Consider the following 22,298-nt stretch of genomic DNA (forward strand, 5'->3'; position numbering starts at 1 on the left):
ATCCTTTCTCCATCTGTATGCCAACCAACTGAACTGATGGACTATATATGAAGATGAGGCAGCAGAATTGGAGGAGGGCTTAGTAACAACATGCAATGTGCGGATGACACAACCCTCTTGCTGAGAGCGAGGAAGACTTGAAGCCCTTGCTGATGAAGATCAAACTGCAGCCTCAGTGTAAGGAGAACCAGACTCGTGGACCAGCGATGAAATCATAAGTGGAGGAGATGGAAACCGGCCTGCACTTCATTCTGCTTGGCTCCCAGTCCCTGCTGCAGTAGACATGGGTACGCTTCGCCTTTATCAAAGGCGACATCTGCCTCCTCTGTCGGGCCGGGCAGTGGTAGTCAGGCCCCAGCAGGCCAGCTTCAAGACTGCTCCGAGGACGTGGGACATGAAAGACTGACTTGCTCCCAGGTGGTTCAAGAGGACTCCTTACCCACAGGCTGCAGCATGTCACACTGAGGGCATGGTATGTCCCCAGAGTCCAGCCCAGGAGGCTTAGGGAAGCCATCCAGGTCAGCAGAGCTCAGATGTACCAGAAGGACATCTGCCACTTGGAACATAGAGTCCTGCGGTCTGGCAGGGCCTGGACGAAGGTCCCCGACTGGGCACTGGTGATGGAGAGCTTGTCTGGCTGTCAGGCTGAACCCTGTCCCTGTCACTGACCAGAGGAAAGTGGCCTGGTTCCTGGCTAGTGACTTTCTCTGGGCTGTTTCTCTCCTGGTGCTCCCTTCTCCCACACCGTGTGAAACTGAGCCCTGAGTGGTGGCCCTCCTGTCCTGAGAACATTGGAGGGTCCTCTGGTAACTTCACACCAACAAGAAAAGAGCTGACCTGTGGTCACGGCTGGTCCCCGACAGGGGTGCCGTGAGGACCAAATTCTAGAGGTTCTTTGGGCAGTGCTTCCTGCAAGCCAGCTGTGTGTCCAGTAGCTGCATGGGTGTGGGGTGCAGCCGGAAGAGACCCAGGCACTGAGAATGCAGGGTTTAGGTCTTCCTGGGGAGGGGGTGTATGGGCATCCAGTGGGCGCTATAAGAGATCATCATCCACCCCTGACTCACATCCAGGAGGCCAAGAGGTCAGTAGCTTTGTGGAGCTGAATCGGCCGTAGGTAAGGCTGGTGGAGAGGGTGGAGGGCAGAATCAATTTTGTGCAAGGGCCCCTGCTGGTGTAAGGGTTACATATTGGACCGCTAACCACAAGGTCAGCAGTTGGAAGCCGCGAGCTGCTAAGCAGGAGAAAGACGAGGCTTTCTATCCCTGTCAAGGTTGACAGTTTCAGAAACTACAGAGCAGCTCTGCCCTGAGTGGTATGGACGCTCTGAGTGAGAATGGACTCCAGGGAAGTGCGTTTGCTTGTTGTTGTTGTCGTTGTTTTGATTGGCCCAGCACAGAACCCTGAGGGTGATCATGGTTAGACATTGAGGTGTTAACCTCAAGGTTGGCAGTTCGAAACCACACACTAATTAGTGGGAGGAAGACCAGGCTTTCTACCCCCATAAAGCTTGACTGTCTTAGACACCCAATAGGGGAAGTTCTAGCCTGTCCTTCAGGGGTGCTCTGAGTCAGAAGTGATTCTATGGCAGGGAGTTGTTTGTCTTTGGGGTAGCCTCTGCAAGGAGCCCTGAGGGTGTAATGGTTATGGATTGGGCTGTTAACTGCAAGGTTTGAAGTTTGAAGCCACCAGCCACTCCATGGGGGAAAGGTGAGGCATTCCAATCCCATAAAGAGCTGCATCCTCAGAAACCCCCCGGGGCAGTTCTCCTTCCCCTATAGAGTCACTGTGCATCAGCATCAGCTGCAGGGCCCTGCATTTCTTGGCTCAGGGCCCTCCTCCTTCGACAAAGCCAGCAGTATCCATCTCCTGATCACACTTTTTCACCCCTGCTTCCATCATCATATTCCCTTCTCCAACTTTGCCCCCCCCCCATAAAGACCCATGTGATGGCATTGGTTCCACCCGAAAATTCAACCTCGACAGGACAAAGGCCCAAGGCTTGGCTACAAGTCACAAGGTCAGCTCTGAGCCCCGCAAGGCTCTGTGGGAGAAAGGTGGGCGACCTCCTGCTATGGAGACAGCAGCCTCACACCCACCCCTCCCCCTGGAGATTGTGTCCCTGAGACACCATTCACAGGTGGGATTGAACCCACCTCCTCACAGCCCACCCAAAGCACCCATGAGCAATGTGTATCTCAGAGTGGCCATACGAAACCAAAGGGGCAGCATCTCCAGGAAGCAGCTCAGGAGGGCAGCACAGCAGGACACGCGGAGCTGGGAACATGGTGTGAAGCAGGAAGGGTGCTGTGACATGTTGCTGCTGTCCTTGTTGCTAGGTGCCATCCAGCCCTTTCAGACTCCCAGGGACCCTGAGCTCCACAGAAGGGACCCTGCCCCCTCCTCACAGCTGCTCCTACATCTCAGGTCCCAGGTCCTCCCCTCCGGAATGTAGATGCCTCAGGCGAGAGGCAGGCCCCAGTCCACAGGACTGGGCTGTGTATCTGTGTTTTTTATCATTTTATTGGGGGCTCTTACCGTTCTTCTAACAATCCAGACATCCTTTGTGTTGAGCCCATTTGTACCTATGTTGCCATCATCCTTTTCAAAGCGTATCTTTCCACTTGAGCCCTGGGTATCAGCTCCTCTTTTTTCCCCTCCTTCGCCCACCCTCATGAACTCTTGATAAATCATAAGTTATTATTATTTTCATCTCTTATGCCGTCTGCTGTCTCCCTTCACACATGTTTCTGTTGTCACCTTGTAGGTGGGGGGCAGGTTATAAGTCAATGATTAACATCGGTTCCCCCTTTCTGAATGGGCTGTGTCTGAAGCCAATCTTCAAGGCTGAAACAAACCAGCAGGTATCAGGCAACCGTCTATCAGCAAGAAAAAGAGCCAGGGGTGGAGCTAGTCCTTTGGATGCAGGGTCCCTGCACTAAGGACCGCCTAAGGATGGGAACAGAGGTGACAGGCCACAGAAGATCTCCCAGGAGCAGAAGCTGAAAGGACCCCAGGACCTTCACCGAGAGCCAGCACCTTGAATTCAGACCTCCAGCCTCCTGCGTGCCGAGAAGACACTGCTGTTTCGAAGGCACCAGTGCCCAGACACTCCCTCCCCCGTGTCACAGTGGAAACAGAGGCCTGGGTCTGAGCCAAGCCTGCTGGCTGCTGTGTGACCTCAGGCCAGTACCCTTTGTACCTCTGTCTCCGGATTGTAAAACGGGGGGGAAGTAGGGCCTTCTGCCAGCCAGTGAACACAAAGTGTGTAAAAAACGGATCGCTGTGTAGACAAGACACACATACATATAGACACGTAAGCACAGATGCTCACACATGTGCACATGTGCACACACATGCACACACATGGGCACCGTGTTATTCTGGGTATACTAGAGAAACGAAATTCATATTTCATAAGAGAATTTTATATAAAGGGTAATTATACATTAAGCATCCCAACCCAGTCCAGTCCAATGCCATACATCCAACATTAGTCCATATGTCCAACATTGATCTACAAATTCCTCCTCAAACTCATAAAATACACACAACGATGCCAACTGCAGAAGGAAAGCCAAGTCAGTGAATGTGTAAGCATCTCACCACTGGCAGAGGCCTCTACTTGGGCTGCATCAGGCTAGGGCCATGCGGCAGGAGGTCAGCCTTGTCAGCTGCGTCAGAGAGCTCACTAAGGACCGGCACACTGGTCTCACCATCAGAGAGCAAGAGACCAGACAGGCGAGGCTCACTGAACCATTTATCTCTCAGCCCTTCAATTGATCCCACATGAATTTATTGGCCAGGTTGGCATAATAAACCGTAACCATCACAGGCACATAAGCACACATGTGCACACCAACATTGACAGAGCAAGGGAGGAGTCCTGGTGGCTCATTGGGCAGCTTAACATAAAGCTGCTGGTTCAATCCCACCAGTCGCTCACTGGGAGAAAGATGAGGCTCTCTGCTCCCATGAAGACTGACAGCCCCAGAAACCTGTGGGGCAGTCTGCTCTGTTGCCTCAGGTGAGTGTGACTTGGAATTACCTGCATGACGATGCATCTGATTTACTTGTTTGCTCGCTTTCCTTCCTCTTCTTTCCTTCCTTCCTTCCTTCCTTCCTTCCTTCCTTCCTTCCTTCCTTCCTTCCTTCCTTCCTTCCTTATGTTGGTTTAGAAAGGTGCCTTGGTAGAGCAGGGGATTGCATGTCTGGCTGCTAAACATAAGGTCGGCAGTTTGAAACTACCAGCTGCACAGCAGGAGGACCATGAGGCTGCTTGCCCCGTTAAGCATTCTAGCCTCAGAGAGCCCCGGAGGAAACTCTCCTCTGTCCTGTAGAATTGCTGTGAGTCAGAATCCAGTAAGAAACGAACCCTGGAGGAACACTGGGCTACTAACCATAAGATGGTCGATTCGAATCCACCAGCCACTCTTTGGGAGATTGATGAGGCTCTCTGCTCCCATGAAGAGTTACAGCCTTGGAAAGCTGTGGGGGCATTTCTCAGTCCCATAGGGTCTTCATGTATCAGGATCAACAGTGCAGCGGTGGGTTTGGTTCTGACCCACAAGAGAGGACATTAAATGTACTGTGTGACTTCAGTGGTACAAGAAACACAGGTCCCAGGGGACTGCTCCCAGGCCCACTGTCCAGAGGACAAAACCAGGGCAAGGGCAGGTCCTGATTTCCCACAGCCAGGAGCTCCAGCTCCCAAGACCCCTGAGCCCCCTCTCCCCACCCCCAGCCCAGCAGCATGGCTCCCAGGCAGAGATCTAGGCAGTTTGCAGCCCCACCCCTCTGACCTCCAGGCCTGTCCACCACCCTGCCCTGCCCCCCTGCCAGTGCCCTGCACTGACCTCTCAGCCAGGCCTCTAGAGCATCCGGTGCCCCCTCCTCCTGTCCCCTGAGAGTCTCCAGACCAGAATAAAGTAGCCAGGCCTGCAGCCACCCAGTAGCAGGGCTGCCTGGAGCCAGGGGAGTAATCTCCCCTTGGACAGGACTCTCGCCACCTCCAGCAGCCTCTGAAGCGAAGCCTCCAACCCGGCGCGATGGGGCGCAGCTCAGGGAAGCCCCTTCAGAACTTGTGCTTCCTGCTGCTCCTCGGAGCCAGCGTGGCCAGGGTCTCCCGGAAGCAGATGCTCTCAGGGATGATGCCCACTAAGTCCCCCATGACTGTGAGTGCTGCAGGGACACGGGGTCACTGCACTGTGCACTCCTGTACCCTTCTCCACCAAGGTCAGGCTGGCAGGTGTCTGTGTCCCAGCTGGGGTGGGGGTGGGGGGCAGGGCTGGGACTCCCTAGCCAGGCAGCAGTTGTCTGGTTCCTCCTGCAAAGGCCTTACTCTGCACATCTGTGCCAACCCTCAGTGGCACAGGTGTGGCTCTCTCTTCTCTGGGGACAAAGCATTCATAGACCCAGGCATTGTGAAGGGCCCTGTGGGAACAGGGTGGGGACCCCAGCTCCCTCCTGCCCTCCAGGGTCTCGTGGCAGAGTGGGGAGGCCGGAGGAGGGGGCACAGGTGGGCACAGGAGAAGGGAGGGAAGATGGAGCAGAGAAAGCAAGCGTCCTGGAGCCCATCTGGGTTGGAGACTGGGCTCGGCTGTGTGCCTCCAGAAACGGCGTGACCTCTGTGGACATCTGTGAAAACAACAACAACCCCCCACCACCACTCACCGGCATTGAGTCAGTGCAGACCCGCAGTGCCCCACCGGGCAGGGGAGCACTGCCCTGTGGGTGTCTGAGACTGTGACTGCTTAGGGGAGTAGAAAGCCCCATCTGTCTTCCTCAGAGCACCCGGTGCTCTCAAACGGCCACCCTTCTGGGTCGCAGCCCAGCTTGTAGAGCCCGTGCCACAGGGTTCTGAGGACCTGTGAGCTCAGCTGTCAAAGACCAGGTTACGCACGTCTTTCAACACATCCGTTTGATAGCCTCTGTCAACCCAGGATTGTCACAAACCCTAAGGAACGTAGCCGTTATACGTTGGACTGCTAACTGCAAGAGCAGCGGTTCTAACCCACCAGCTGCTGCTTGGGAGAAAGTCGAGGCTTTCTACTCTGGGAAAGAGTCACAGTCTCAGAAACCCACAGGGGCAGTGCTATCCTGTCCGGTAGGGTGGCTCTGAGTCAGCAAGGACCTGCTGGCCATGCGTCCTATATTTGTTGGTTTGTTTGATCACAGGCCCTGGCAGATGGACAAGGGTCCCTGCCCCAGGGAGCTCCAGGATGCCAGGCCTGGGTGGCAGCGAAGAATCAAACAATGGAAAGACCGTGCTGACGTGCTGAATGGCAAATGCCAGGGGGGGAGAGAAAAAGAGCCAGGGACTAGAAAGGAGAGGCATGAGGGAATGCTGAGGGTAGCACAGAAGGTTAAGTGTTAGGCTGTGAACCAGGGGGTCGGCAGTTCAAATCCTCCAACTGTGTCTTGTGAGCGAGATAAGGTTGTCGGCTTCCCTAAAGACACCCAGTGTTGACCACCCTTTGGGAGGCACTCCTCCTCCTCCAGGCTCGATGTGAGCTGGAACTGACTCCACGGGCGTGGGTTGGCTTTGTTTTCTTCCCAGACCAGAGAGGGACAGCCTGAACCAGGAGGCTCGCTGGTCACAGAGGGTCAAGGTGATTACAACATCCTGGTTACCATCACATAACATCCTGGTGATCGTGACAAGATGAACTACACCATTCAGATGACAACGTCAAAGGGAAGAGTATTGAATCAGTGTCCAGAACCTGGGAATATGGGAGTACATTCTAAAACTAATCACCAGCAGAGACTTCCCATAAAGAGGGTGGGAGGACGGGCAGGTCAACTAGCAGTCACCTTTCTGAGATGGGCGGAGGGAGGAACGGGCAAGTCACTTAGCAGCTTACAACAATGAAGTCGCTTTGGCTCGTCTGCCTCAAGACCACCCCTTCATTTGATATATGTATGTGTATATATATATATATATATTTCATTATCTTTATCCTTGGCCTAAATGCAAGGCTGAGAGGGCCGATGCCCTGCCCCCACCCCACCCCCAGGTTTCCATCAAGCTATTTGCTCTCTGTGATGCTGCCTGGTTCCTGGCTCTGTGCCCTGAAGGCCAGCCCAGGGGCTGGGCCCACTGCCCATAGAACACAGGGAGATGGAGCCCAAGCCCCTCGCCCTGGGCAGGCTTCCTCTGTCTGAAGCTGCATTCTTTCCCAGCAGTCCCCGGGGCTTCAGCTCCAATGGCCCAGAGCAGCCCCAGCCTGTGACCCACGCCCTTGCACCCACTGTCGCCCCCCCCTTTCTGCCTTCTTTCCCATGCCCCCTGGCCTGAGCTTTCATGGACCCCTGCCCAAATACACTCCACCCCAAACCATACCGGTTCTATCCAGCCGACTCTGCTTCTGGAAACCCCATCAGGCATTTCTCCTGAGGCACCTCTGGGCAGTGGTGAACTGCTTCATTTTCAGAGTATAGCTGAGAGCTTAACTCCGTCCACACAGGCCTGGCCCCTGGCGAAGAACAGCCTGCTTTATTGCTTGCAGCCTGCAGCCCTGGCTGAAAGACAGATAGACAGACAGACAGAGTGAGCGAGAGCGAGAGAGAGAGAACATTCTCACACATGGGACGGAGACCACAGGAACTGGTTGCGTTGTTGACCCACGGAGAGACTGAGGGGGCAAAACTCCCCAGGGATTTTTGGGTCCTGGGGAGAGGGGCAGGGGCAGGGGTGTCCTACTCCTGGAAAGATGAGAGATTATAGCCCTGTAGTGTCTCCAGGATCATTCTATGGACAGAGGCACCTTGGCCAACCCTGGGCTCTGCAGGGGACAGGAGAAAGGGCTAGGACTAGCCCAGCAAAGCTTTGACACAGAGGCCCTGTCTGTGGCCCATCCTGGCACAGCCTCTGCACCAAAGGGGGAAGGGAGGATGAGGAGGGGAGCAGGGAGAAGGAAAGAGTCATAGGGCTTTCACAACCTCCCTTTACCCCTGCCTCCTCCCAGGGGTCCCAGCCCTGGATTTCCATGTGGGAATGGGAGAGGGTGTTCAAACCAGGAGTGAACCACAAGAGAACCTGGGGTGCACGCTGCGGGGAATGCTGGGGTGGGGCTGTTTAAGGGTCCCATGTGTATCTCCAGCACATTCATCAGGGGCTTGCCTACCATGTTAACCCTAGTCCTATGTGAGCCTCACAGGTACCCTCAAAGGAGGGCACCCTGAAGCACAGTGGTTAAAGCACTGGTTTACAACAGAAGGTTGGCAATGCAAACCCACCATGTGCTTCCATGAAGACTGACACTACCAGACACCCGCAGGGGTGGTTCTACTTGGTCCTACTGGGTCGTGGTGAGTCAGAATGGAGTTTGGTTTGGGGTCTGAGGAGACATCTAGATGGATGGATGGTCTGGGCTACCTCTTTATTGGTCTGGCTGACAGTTAGTTATTGGAATAGCCCAAGGCAGGGCAGCGCTTTCACTGGAAGGGAAGGCCGGGAGGGATCACCAGACATGAGGACAGCCTGAGGGTTTGGATGCTTCTTCCCCAAAGGAAGTGGCTCACTTTCTTTTTCCTGATGTTTCAAGTACTGACAATTGTTTGTTTTAAGTCTGACAATACTAGAAATGTTAAATAAGCAAAAGTTTTCTAAACTCTTCCTCCAACATGTAAATTCAGGTGACATTGTGTGTGTGTATATATGTGTCCTCTGGAACCCTCCTGTACAGGACACTAAGCATCGTGCTGCTAACTGCCCAGTCAGTTGTTCAAATCCACCAGCTGCTCCAGAGGAGCAAGCCGAGGTATGGCTCCTGTAGAGAGTTACAGCCTCAGAAACCCACAGGGGCGGTTTTTCGCTGTCCTGCGGGGCTGCTGTGAGTCCACATTGACTCGAAGGCAGAGAGCTATTCCCATCAGAACTGTGGGTGAAGGCACTGACCTGGTGGATGGCGTGGTCTCCACAGAGCCCGAGTGCATGCGCTGGTATCTACGTATCTGCACCTGTGGTTGACAGAGGAGGTGGCTTGGGGGCCCGGTCCAGATTTGTGCATCCTGAGCTCAACTCCCCACCAAAGGAGTCCAGCAGGGGCACATCCTGCACCCCCTGCCAGCAGAAACAACAGGCTTGGCAACGCGGTCATGGATATCCAATGCCAGTGAGTCCGTTCTGATTCATAGTGACCCTCAGACAGCAGAAAGAAACGCTGCCCGGTCCTGTGCCATCCACAGGCCCCTCGTTCAGTCTGAGCCCCATTGTGGCAGCCACTGTGTCAGTCCATCTCCTCGAGGGGCTTCCTTGAGCCCGGTGGTTCTCAACCTCCCGAATGCCGTGACCCTTTCATACAGTTCCTCATGTGGTGGTGACGACACCCTCCCTCCCGCAACCATAACATTATTTTTGTTGCTACTTCATGATGATCATTTTCTGACGGTTATGAATTGGGCAACGCCTGTGAAAGGGTCTTTTGACACCCACAGGGGTTGAGGTCCACATGCTGCAAGTTTAATCCTTGATTCTCTGCTTTACCAAGCAGGATGGCTGAGATAGTTCAAGTTTATTGTGCCAACCTGGCCGATAAACACATGTGGGGTTAATTGAAGGGCAGAGTGATAAATAGCTGAGTGAGCCTCGCCTTTCTAGTGCTTGGGTCTCTTGCTTTCTGATGGTTGGACTAAGGGGAAGCTGGCTTAGTCAGTCCCTGCTTCAGCAGGCAAAGCTCACTTCCTGCAAGACATCCCTGAGGGTAAGCTACATGGACCGACCCCGATGCAGCCCTGGGTGCTGGAGCAGCCGTGTGGAGACCCCTGCCAGCGCTGAGATGCTTACACACTCGCTGATTCAGCTTTCCTCCTGCAGTTGGCATCATTGCATGTGTTTTGTGAGATGCAGGAGGACTTTGTAAATTGCTGTTGGACATATGGGTTAATGTTGGATTTGTGGGCTTGGGCAGCACTGATTTGGGCTGTTTTCTTGATGTGCACTTACCCTTTATATAAAACTCTCTTTTATATGTATGAGTTTCTGAGGATTTGTTTCTCTAAAGTACTCAGACTAACACAATGTCCTTCTCCAGGACACTGGGTGCACCGTCCCTGAAATGAGGTGCAGACATCCTGGTTTTAAGGAGCATTCAGGCTGGACCTCCTTCAAGACAGACCTGTTTATCCTGCAATACACAGCTCCTCCGATCTTCAACACTGTCATTCCAATGCACCAACCCCTGCTCAGTCTGCTCTAGGCCTTGGTCTGATCTGGCATGCGCATGAGGCTGCTGAAAGGACCATAGCTTGGGTCAGGGTCTTCCAAGTGACATCATTTCTTTTTCATTCCAAATCCATCTCCTGGGAGTGGTGGGGGAAGACTTAAACATAACCAGCAGGGGACTGCCCAGATCCATGTAAGACCCACGTGGCTGGCAAGTCCTAGACTGAGCAGGCTCGGAGGCTCACACTGGGCAGGTGTTTAGACCCGACTTACTGCAGGAACCCTAGACAGGCAGGAAATCAAGGATGGGAATCTCAGGGAGGTGATGAGAAGATGTTTGTTCTGGAACTTTCTGGAAGGATGCTATCAAGTTGGGTGAGTTGCCACCTTTCTCCACAGGGTATAGGGTGCTGTTTTATCAGCTGATGGGTGGGGGCAGTGAGGGCTGTCTGGGGGAGCAGAGAGTGGGAACCAATGTGGCTGAGAGGAAGCAGGAGGGGACAGTGGTGAGAGGGGGCTTGGTCTCACATATAAACCAAGGCCTTGAGGAGCCCTGATGGTGGAGTGCTACACACTGGTGGCTAACCATTAGGTCATCAGTTTGAAGCCAGCAGCAGCTCTGCAGGACACGGACAAGGCTTTCTACTCCTGTAAAGAGTGGCATCCTTGCCAACTCACAGGGCCAGGTCTACCCTGTCCCGATAGGGTTGCCATGACTTAGAATCTACTTGAGATGGGCAGGGAGTTTCATTTTTAGCTTTGGGGGGCCTTGAACCCAAGAGGGGAAGTGGGTCTCTATCTTTGTTGGAGGCCAAGTAGGTACTTTCTCAGAATTCAAAGTCATCCTTCATATACAACCCCCACCCCCTTCTTCTGGGCTTCATCTGAGGACTGGCTGTAAAGCGCTTCGCAGGGAGTCCCCTGAGGGGCCGAGTGGGTTCCCTCCTCATCTCAGGCTTCCAGTGAATATCACAAATGAGGCTGGATGTGGGAAGCAGGTGGGTGGAAAATGTGTCACCCCCAGGCCCAAAGCACTCTTAATCCGCCCTCAGGGGGCAGGGGTGGCTGTCTGGTTACATTAAGCTTAGAGAGAGCCGGCCCTGACTGGAGTCCAATCCATTCGTGCTATAGGAAATGAACTAGGAGCTAATGGCATGGGGTTGTGCCTCCTGCTCCCAGCTTGGGGAGGATTCCTGATGGTGCAGGTGTTAGGGAGACCGGGCATGGCAGGGGCATGAGAGGCTGAACCCCTAGTTAGTGGCCCTTCTGTCTTTAGGGAGACCCACCAAGCTGGGTCCATGTTCGTTTGTACTTTGGGAACATGATGTGAGAATTCCTGACAATTTACAAGAAGGATGCGCTAGGTGGCTGGAGGTGGGGACCCAGGCCGCCCCCCTTCCCATGGGGCCTCCTCCAAGGAGCCCTGTTGATCTGCTCACAGGGGACCTGCTCTCCAATGCCTGTTCCCCTGCAGGCCGTGGAGGCAGTGCCCTGCGGTGCAGCCTGTGCCACTGAGGAAGGAGTGAATGGCTTAGGCAAAGGTGGAGGGCACAGCTGGTGGGCTTTTCAGGGTTGATATATACCTTCTTCCCCACCTTCAGCCTTCCTCCTCCTCCTCCTTCTTCCTCTTCTCTCTCCTCTCCCCTCCCCTCCCCACTCCACCGGCACCCACTCTCCAGTGCAGAGCCAGGCCATGGTAGCAGCGTGGGTGGAGCAGCCTCCAGTGGCCAGCGAGCCTGATCCTCCCCCGCACAGCGCTACTGCTTGCTCCTGACCCCGTTCCCCTGTGCTAAGTGCCCTGTCTCATCTATGGCAGTGTGTGGACACACTGGTGGCCCTGCTGAGGCCGAGGGACATCCTGTGGAGAACCAGGACCAGTCTGTGCAGGAGCCCTGGGGTCTCGTGGGTGACACCTTTGGGTTGTGTGTTAGTCTGAGTGGACTAGAGAAACAAATCCAGGGGGACTCATACGTGTAGAAGAAAGCTGTATCTACAAGAGTAATTGAATATTGATCAAACAGCCCAGCCCAATCCAGATCAAGTCTTTAAGTCCAACATTAGCCCATTTTCAAAACTAGTCCATAAATTCCTCTTTAGAGTCACGCAGCCATGCAATGACGCCAAATGCAGGAAGATCACAGGCCAGTGGGTGGAAAGTCTTGTGGATCCAGTGGCGGGAGAAGCATCTCAGCGATGGCAGGCTTCTCCACGCTGGCTGCACCGGCGTGGCTCCATGGGCAGGCTCATCTCAGTCAGGAATGTCTCCCAGGGAGTGAGCGTGTGCCCGCCCCTCAGGTGAGCTATTGATCTCCTTAGCCCCTCCAAATGAGGTCATCAAGCTGCGATCTGATTGGCAGGTTAAATGAACCCTGGCAGTTCAAACCCACCAGGCGCTCCTGGGGAGACAGATGAGGTACACTTGCAGCGGTCCTCAACCTGGGGGTCGCCACCCCTTTGGATGGTCAAATGACCCTTTCACAGGGGTCGCCCAATTCATAATTGTAACAAACTTATAGTTATGAAGTAGCAACGAAAATAATTTTATGATTGGGAGTCGCCACAACATGAGGATCTGTATGAAAGGGTCGCGGCATGAGGAAGGTTGGAACCCCTGAGTTACAGTCTCAGAAACTGCGCACGGGGCAGTTCTGCCTGCCCTGCGGGCCACTGTGAAATGGACTCCCCTGGAAGACAAGAATCTTGTGTGCTGTCTCTTTACTGCCGGCATCACCCTGGTTCTGTACCACCAACTGGGCTACAAGTTAGAAACGCAGAGAACCAAGCACTGTTTCCTGTGAGTGAATTCTGTATGTCTGCGGGAGTTTCACAAGGTTGTGGGAAATTGTCCTGATCTCCTCATTGCATCCCTCCACATGGGAAATTGTCCTGATCTCCTCATTACATGCTTCCACATGGGAAACTGTCCTGATCTCCTCATTACATGCTTCCACGCACTTCGGGAAGCCCCTCCTACAGTGAGGTCACATGTCGCACACACATTTCTGTGCAACAGAGAACATCTAGGCGGCCCACCTCCAGCAAGGCCATTCTGGCTCATAGAGGACAGAGGAGACCTGCCCCAGGGGGTTTCTCAGACAAAATGTTATGGGAACAAACAGCCTCATCTTTCTCCCTCCACATAGCTGGTGAGTTCCACTTCCCACCTTGCAGCCGGCAGACGGATGCATAGTCCACTGTGACACCATGGCTCTATATACATATAGGATACCTATAGATTTGTGTGTAGATATATATATATATATTATACATATAACATGCCTATCTATTTGTGTGTGTGAGTGTGAGTGTGAGTGTGTGTGCGCGCGCACCCTGGTGGAGCAGTGGCCATGCACTGGGCTGCTAACTACAAGGTCAGCACTTTGAAATCACCGCTGCTCCGGGGCAAAAGTTGAGGCTGTCTGTTCCTATAATGCGTTAAAGCATTGAAAACCCAAAGGGACTGTTATACCCTGTCCCATAGTGTTTCTACGAGCTGTGTCTGGCTGGCCATGGGTTTGATCTTGGGCATCTCATATATCCGGGTGTGTGAACTTAAGAATGTTTGTTCGACTCTCCGTGAGCTTGTCATTCTGTTTAACTGGGGTTGTTTCAGCAGCATCACCACCCTTGCCATGAGGACTGTCAACATGTTGGATTTGAGGAGGGGTGACTGCCCACCGTGTGGATACAACTATCAAAATGTCAGCATGGCTTAAGTTCTGACTGGCTTTGAGTCTTCTGCTTCCAGCCCTCAGAGGCCCCCTGCCCCAGGCAGCCCTGTCTGGGACCTGCCTCTCTCTCTGTCCACCCTCCACCCCTCCCCTCAGGAGGTCCAAGGTCCCGGAGACATATGGCTGGGCCTGGCCCACCGCCCATGTCTTCTGTCTCCCTCCCAGTCTCCCACCCCACAGGCGGAGGATAGGGACGCCCCCAAACCTAGCCGCATACCGTTGTACCTGGAGTATTGCCCTTAGCCCATGATGGAGCTGCCCCCTGAAGTCTGCCTGCAGATGGTCTGCCGGGTGGACATCAATTGACAGAAGTCCCATCGCTGCTGTTTCAATGGCTGTGTGTTCACCTGCCTGCCGGAAGTGTTGCCCCGGAGAGGAGGTGGGAGAGCGGGCGAGGGAGGGTTTACCTGCATCACCTCTGTGCTCCTGCAATCCATTCCTATGAAGAATGAACCTTTCTCTCTCCCTCTCTCTACTGGTGGAACCTCAAGTATCCCTATCTAAGTGAGCAGGGACCCCTTCCCGCACTGAGAAAAGTGGGTGCTGTTACTCTGGAGGGGTGTGCCCCAGGGAGTGGGTACAGAGTCCAACACCAGGACTGGAGTCACCTAGACTGTGGGCTAGAAGCCCCAGTGTACACATGACTGCGTCCAGACAGACAGGGGATTCCACCCTCTCTATTCCAAGCAGTTCAGAGCAGGGTTGGTGAGGAGGTTGGGGAGCCCGTGGGGTCATTGAGAGAGGTAGGAAGGCCAGCTACCCTACCCCTCCCCCCAAAATTCCAAATCCAAGGCCATAGATGCTTATGGACCCCTAGAGCAGGCAGAACTGCCCCGTGGGTAGCTGAGTTTGTAACTCTTTAGTAAAGTAGAAAACCTCATCGTTCTCCTGCGGAGTGACTGGAGGTTTTGAACTGCTAACCTTGCAATTAGAAGCCCAGCTCATAACCCACTACACCACCAGGGCTCCTTCCCCCTTGCCCCTCCACCAAAAGGCACCCTTGTTTCAGACAGAGGAGGCTGCGTGGCTCTGTGGGTCAGGCAGACAGCGGAGCCTGCGTGGCTCTGTGGGTCAGGCAGATAGAGGAACCTGCGTGGCTCTGTGGGTCAGGCAGACAGAGGAGCCTGTGTGGCTCTGTGGGTCAGACAGACAGAGGAGCCTGCGTGGCTCTGTGGGTCAGGTAGATAGAGGAACCTACGTGGCTCTGTGGGTCAGGCGTGGGGTTCCTGAGCCCAGGTGAGCAGTGCAAACCCACCAGGTGCTGCAAGGGAGGAAGATGAGGCTGTCTTATCTCGTAAAGATGTGCAGGCTCAGAAACCCCCGCAGGGCCACTGTGAGTTGGAATCGACAGGATGATTGTGGGTTTTGTCGCTGTGCAGATGACAGAGGTGGTGCACTCATGTGCCACACAAGTGAGGCCTTAGTGAGACTCCAGTCCGGAGCCTTGTCTCAGCCTGGAGCAGCCCAGAGTTTGAACCTGAGAAGTCAGTTCGGCCCCCTAGTGGGGCCCAGGTGTGCTGACTCAGGCTCTGCAGGGTCACCAACCCCCTGGGTGATGCTCTTGTACCACCTGTACAAATACGATTCACCGGGGGAGCTTTATATCGAGATTCACTACCCCTGGCCTAGAATTAGGCCATTTCCCAGCAGGAGTCAAACTGGAGCCAACTGGTTCAAAGTGCAGACCCAGTGGAAAGGACACTTTTAGTTATTTAAAAATCATTTTATTGGGGACTCTTACAGCTCTTATCACCATCCATCCATCCATGCATTGTGTCAAGCACTTTTGTACATATGTTGCCACAATCTTTTTCAAAATATGTTCTTTCTATTTGAGCCCTTGGTATCAGCTTCTCATTTTTATGTGGACCTCCCACCCAGAAGGGGAGTACACACAGCAGAACTCCAAGTCAAGTTCATCTCCCTGCCATCAAGCCCACTCTGCCCCAGAGGCCCTGCACGGGGTTTCTGAGCTGTCGATCTTCATGGGGGCTGACAGTGTTGTGGAGTGACCAGTGGGGTAACCTTGCCCTCTCGGTTACCTGCCCCGTACTCAGCCCACTGCCCCAGCACAGGGTCCGAGCTGCCCCCAGCAAGAAGGAAGAGAGGCAGGAGCGTCTGCTCACCTCTCATTGGTCAGAACTTAGTCCCATGCCCACAGCCAGCTGCAAGGGAGTCTGGGAAGAGATGTTTCTACTTCCACAGCCCAGGGCCCAACTGAAACCCAGGGATTTGGGATCTGATAGGGCGGCATGGAGGGAGTAATAGCACTGGGGAAGCAGTTGTCTCTCATGAGGGGCCTCTATGTTTTCATGACATGTGGGCTCCCCACCCACAAATTCGGGGCATCTCTCTGCTGCAGGATGCACACCTAACTGACTCCCCACTTTTGTGTTAGACTTTGACCAGCAGGAACCCAAAATGTTTGGTGGCGACCACGACGGGCTGGTGGACATGTCCAAGGAGGTGTCACAAGGTACCTGCAGGGAGGTCCCAGACTGGAAGGTGGCAGAGCCTGACCCCTCATCCAGCCTGCTTCATGGGGCCACCCTCACTGTCCCTTCCCACGTCCCCACCGAAGGGTCAAGGGGGAGGTTCTCAGGGTGCCCAGTACAGAAGACTTGGGGCTGTCCCTCAGAATGAGGTGTCCTGGCAGGAGCAGGAGCAGGGAGCTGACTTTCAGAATCCCTCACCCCCTATTGGGGTTCAGTGCCCTCTAATGATGGGGCCGCCTGCTGGGGAGCCATTTGTGAAGGACACCCACACTTTGTGGCTGTCTCAGTGCTGTGTGTCTGGGCTCTGTGCAGCTCCTAGCCTGAGCACATGTGTGTTGGTGTGCACGTGGTGGGGGGTGGTGGCAGTGAGGGTGGGGAGCCTGTATGAAGGGTTTCAGACTGCTTGTAGGAAACAGGATGGAAAGTGAATGGAATCTTCCCAGGCAGGTGCTCACATGTGGCTATATGTCAGGACTGGTGTGAGAGCCAGCATGAGCCTCCAGGTGTGACCATACCCATGTGGGAGGATCTGTATATAGATGATCCTGTGTGTGTGTGTGTAACTGTACATATGAGTACATGGGCAGGCTGGGTTTGAGTGGGAACACGTATGTTGAATGTGTGCATGCACATGTGTGGGGAGTCATGGTGTCCCCGTGGAGGATGTCAGGCACCGTAAGGAGACAGGTGAGTTCGGGTGCCGAGGCCTGCCGGCCACCCTCCCCCACCCCCTGCCAGCGACACGTACCCCAAGAGCACCAACTTCCCTGAACACCCACTTCTTCCACTGCAACCCAGGCCCTGGCGTCAGCTCAGTCTCTGCCATGTTCAGCCCAGTGACCATGGGCCCACGGCCTCCTGTAGGCCATCCTCAGGTTACTTGTCTGTAAAATGGGTGTCTCCATGCTGTTTGGGGGTTCTTCTTCTCAAAGCCATCAAGTTGATGGGGATTCACAGCACCCCTACAGGACAGGGTAGAACTGACCCTGTGGGCTTTCGAGACTGTAACTCGCCATGGGAAGAGAAAACTTCCTCTTTCTCCAGCGGAGCTATTGCTGCTTTTGAACTGCTGCCCTTTCAGTTAGCAGCCCAAGCCATGTGACCACTATGCCACCAGGGCTCCTGTTCAGGGACTGGGGTCGTGTAGATGAGTCCTCAGAGCCAGTCCCAACAAACATCAAGTGGTTCTTTCTCCGGCGGACTGAGAGGTTGGCAGTTTGAACCCACCAGACGCTCCTCGATGCGGCTGTCTGCTTCCTAAGAGAGCAGCCTCTGACCCCTGGGGGTCAGTCCCAGCATGTCCAGCAGGCTGGCTGTGAGCCAGTGGGCATGTATTTCTGTAGGGCCCTCTGGGACACGAGTAGTTGACACACAGCCTAGGAGCAGGGGGCTGGCGAGAAACACTGGCCCAGGGCTTAGCAGGTGGCTGGGCACAGAGGGTCTCCATGTAAGGTGTGGGGAGGAAGGAGGGCTTGCGTTTTGAGAGCGAGTCTAGATGCACGTGGCTCAGAAGTGGTGGGGGAGGGATTGTGTGCTGTCTGCCAGCTCCAAGGCACAGGGTGGTGGTGGTGGTGGTGTGTGTGACATAGAGAGAGAGAAAGAGAGAGAGAGAGAGAGAGAGAGAGAGAGAGAGAGAGAGAGAGAGAGAGACCCCAGGAGAGACCAAGAGAGACAGAGACACAGAGGCAGACCTTCCCTCCCCAGGGAGGGAGTTAACCTTCCAGACGGGTGTGGTTCACATGTAAGTGAAACATAAGCGGAGCCCGGCTTTGTTCCCAGGAGACTGTCACTGGGCAATCCTGCTGGAGTCTAGAAACACGGGAAGTGCTCACACTTCCCCTCAGATCCCCAGACTCCCCAGTTGCAGGGAGGGGGAGGGAGAGGAGGGGAAGAGAGAAGAGGGGCGAGCACTCAGGCCCCAGACCCCCTCTCACGGAGGATGGGGGTCTTTCCTCTCAGGCTGATGTGTTTAGTGTCTTCCTGGAAGACATCTCAAGCTTTCAGAGGTCCCGTGGACCCTGCTCCCAGGTTGGCCAAGGTGACAATGTCATTCAATTGCTTCCCCAGCACCTGCCCCAGCCTAGTAAGTGTGTGCGTCTGTGTCCACGTTGTTTGAGAATAAGTGGCTAGCTCCACTCCCACACCTTGGGAAAACATTGCCACCACACCAGCTGCCGTGAAGTCCCCCTGAGGGAGTGGGCTGGCGCTGGTGGAGTTTATCACCGTGTAAAATAAGTACCATCGCTGGCCCTCCAGCACACAGCCTGCTGGCTTTCAGGGAGGCCACCAAGCAGGACACACACAGAGCTGTGCGACGGCGGCTGTGGCCATGGACTGGTCAGTGGCTGCAGCGAGCCTGATGCAGCGTGGCTGGATTGGGGATGAGGCACTGTGAGCTTCGGGTGGGCGTCCATCCTCCCTCCCAGCAGTGCTTTCCGGCTCTCAATAGAGTACGGGTGGGGTGGGGGAGAGGTGCGGGTAAGGACAAGCAGCAGTGGGAAGCAGGTGACATTGGAGGAGGGCAGCTGCCCACAGTGATGACCTCTCGCCCACAGGCAGAGCTACTGCGTGCAGCTGCACCTCATGTCCCCACGCAGGCTTTCAAGGACGTGGGGGGCCTCCAATAACTTCTAAGAGGCACTCGTGTTCTTTCCATTTTCAGCAGAGGAAAGGGAAGCCCGAGAGGACTGTGGCGTGGTGGCGCGGAGAGTCAGGCTCGAGGGTTGCTTTTTCATTTGCAGCCATCCTACTGTTCTCATTTTCAATAGACCCAAGACAGTACCCCCGGTTTCCCATGCAAACATTGATTCAGCCATCTATCTGCTCGGTCGTCCCTCCATCCTCCCATCTACTCAATCACGTATCCATCCATCCATCCATCCATCCATCCATCCATCCATCCATCCATCCATCATTCATCATTCATCCATCTCATCTACTCAAGCCATCTATGCATCCAATCACCTATCCATTCATCTACCCAGCCTCCTATCCTTCCACCCATCTATCCATCCAGCTAATTACCTATCCATTCATCATCATCCACAATTCCTCACCCACTGATCTATTCATTCATTTGTTTATCGATCCTTCCATTCATCCACTCAAAAGTCCATCCATATACCTGCCCTTCCTTATTTCTATCCAATAATCCATCATCTACCTACCTTCCTTCCACCCTTTTCTCCTTCCGACCATCTCCCCACCCACCCTTCCTTCTATCCATCCATTCATCTATCACGTTCCCAAAGCTTCCTATTATCCGTCCATGCATCCACCCACCCACTCATCCCTCTAGACATATGCTCTTCCTTTTTTCCATCTTGTCCGTCCTGTTCCCCATTCATTCTTTCAGTCATCCATGGATCCACCCACATACTTTTCCTTTCTAACTTTTCTCCTTCCTGTCATCCACCCTTTCTTTCCCAGCTCGTCCTACTGTCCATCCATCCACCTGCCCCTCTTTCCTCTTCTGTCTCTTCTCTCTTCCTATCACCATCCATCCGACCAAGCAACCTTTACGAGAACGCATAGCACCTTTCTGTCAAGCATTACTCTTCATTCTGTACTGGGGTCGGGGTGAGGGTGTGAAACTTCAGCTGTCACCTGAAAGGCCCAGCCCCTGGCCCTGCCAACATGCAGCTAATATGAAGCAGGAAATAAACACCAATAATGATCATTATGACGAAGGTCACTGGGTCACCTACAGGGCTTTCTGTGGAGAGGACACTGTCAAGCAAGGCTTCCTAGGTGGCCACTTGAATGTCAGCCTTAAGAATACGAAGCAGGGGACAGAGGGACAGTGTGTGCCATTTCCCTGAGGCTGGAAGCAGATGGAGTGCATGGTCAGCCAAGGGCTGTGAGGCAGGACCCAGTCACCCAAGCCAGGGGCCCCGGTGAGGAGAGGGAAGAGGCTATGGGTGGGACTTGTCTTGTTGGGGCAAATATTGGAGGGCCAGGGCAGGGAGAAGGTCAGACTGAGGGATTTGGCCTTCATTTGGCCGTCACTGGTGTGCTGTGGCCAGCCTAGGAGCAGACATGGACACACCTGCCTGATGGACACACTCTCTTTACAGAAGGCAGCCCCAAGGAGGAACCAGGCCGGCCCCAGGTGAGGTTCGTTCCATGAGGCCCCAGCATGCAGGTAGGTGGCAAGAGCGGGCTTGGGCATCTGCGTCAAGGTTGCTTTCTGAATGAAGGTGACCAAAAAACATGACCTGTGAGGGCTGGAACAGGATCGGGGTTGGGGAGTGGGGTGGGGGGAAGGGCTGCCGTGTTTCTCCAAGTCTCACCATCGTCCATCTTTGGAAGGTGCAGTCTCAATTCTCCATCCACTGTCCATTCGTGGAGAGCATTGTGTTTTCCTGCTCTGACTGAAAGGTTCCTACCTCACACTTTATATGGGCTCCAGCTTATACCATAGTGATTACAGGTTGCGGTGCCAACTACAGAGTCAGCAGTTCAAAACGACCAAGCGCTCCTCGGGAGAAAGGCGGGGCTTTCTACTCCCATGAAGCGTGACCATCTCAGAAACTCACAGGGCCAATTTACCCTGTCCTCTAGGGTCGCTGTGAGTCGGAGTCGACTAGATGGCAGCGAGATGTTTGTTGTTGTTATTAATGTAGTTTTAAAGCAAATAAATTAGAATATTGGGTGTGTGGATTGATGGGAGCATTGTTGGGCTCCTTGGGCCGGACTCTCAGACTCTACTAAGTCGTAAACTTCTGAGTTCTGTGTCTCGCTGTGTGTTAGGCCACGTAGACTAGAGAAACAAATCTAGGGAGGTGCATATATGTATAAGAAAGAGCTTTACAGTGCTACAGCTCTTTTAGAATTTGTCTAGCAGGTTTTCTGGTCTTCCCGGAAAACCCCTAAAAAAAAGAAAGAAAGAAAGAGCTTTACACATAAGAGCAGTTGAATATTGAAAAAACATCCTAGCCCAGTCCAGATCAAGTCCATAAGTCTGACATTAGCCCACATATCTGATACCAATCTACAAATTCCACTTCAGATGCACCCAACACAGGCAATGACGCCAAATTCAGGAAGAGCACAGGCCAGTGGGTGGAAGGTCTTGTGGATCCAGTGACAGTGGAAGCATCTCAGCGCTAGCAGGAGTCTCCACATGGCTCCTTCACATCCAGGGCACTAGTGTAGTTCCATGTGTCTTGTCAGCAGGAATGTCTCACAGGAAGTGAGCCTGTATCTGGACTCAGTGAGCTATGTATCTCCGTTTGTGCCTCCCAAATGAGGTCATCAAGGTGCCACCTGATTGGCAGGCTGGACTCCACCTCTTCTCGAGTTGACAGGAGATCATGTAGCTGCCACACCGCGCATCCTCTCTTCCCACTGGGTTCTAAAATGGGTTGCTGTAACCACACCACTCAGGCGAGCTTCATGGTGAAAGGGTTCATGAAGGAAGTTAACAGGTGCTCTGTGGGTCAGAAATGCTCAGGACACAGTTGTTTATAAGGACATGCTACAAAGTTCTTTTGGGGCTGCCAATAAGTGCCAAAGGGCACGACACTCCTCTGTAAGCCTCGAGCTCACACTCTGTGAGTCAGTGCACCCAGTTCCCCATGTTAGGTATCCAGAGGCACCTACCCCGACAGCCAGCCTCCTGAACAAAAGCACTCAGCTTCGCTTGCTCCGTGGTGGGGCCGTCCATCACTCTGTTCCAGGCTCTGGCTCCTGGTTCTGCTGCTGTTTCTCCGATGTCACAGCTGTCTTCTGGATCGAGGAGGATCACCATACAGGAGCCTTGAATCCGGAGGATGAACTCCACTCCTGGTTCTTATTGACAATGAGACCCTGCTCCCCTCATCCTGATTCTCAGAGCAGGATGGTGCTCCAGGGAATCCTCTCCATATCTTCCCCACCGTCTTCCCAGAGCCGTGCAGGGCAAGG

The 22,298-nt window shown here is 54.0% G+C and overlaps 1 non-coding gene across 1 annotated transcript; it reads left to right on the forward strand.

Moving 5' to 3' along the window:
- Window positions 1-21,203: 21,203 nt before the first annotated feature.
- LOC142432883 (U7 small nuclear RNA) lies at window positions 21,204-21,264 on the forward strand. Its single transcript, XR_012780980.1, has one exon. It is a non-coding gene; the product is annotated as a U7 small nuclear RNA (small nuclear RNA).
- Window positions 21,265-22,298: the final 1,034 nt, after the last annotated feature.

The sequence above is a fragment of the Tenrec ecaudatus genome, chromosome 18 (assembly GCF_050624435.1).
Source record: "Tenrec ecaudatus isolate mTenEca1 chromosome 18, mTenEca1.hap1, whole genome shotgun sequence".
In the NCBI taxonomy this organism is placed as follows: domain Eukaryota; kingdom Metazoa; phylum Chordata; class Mammalia; order Afrosoricida; family Tenrecidae; genus Tenrec; species Tenrec ecaudatus.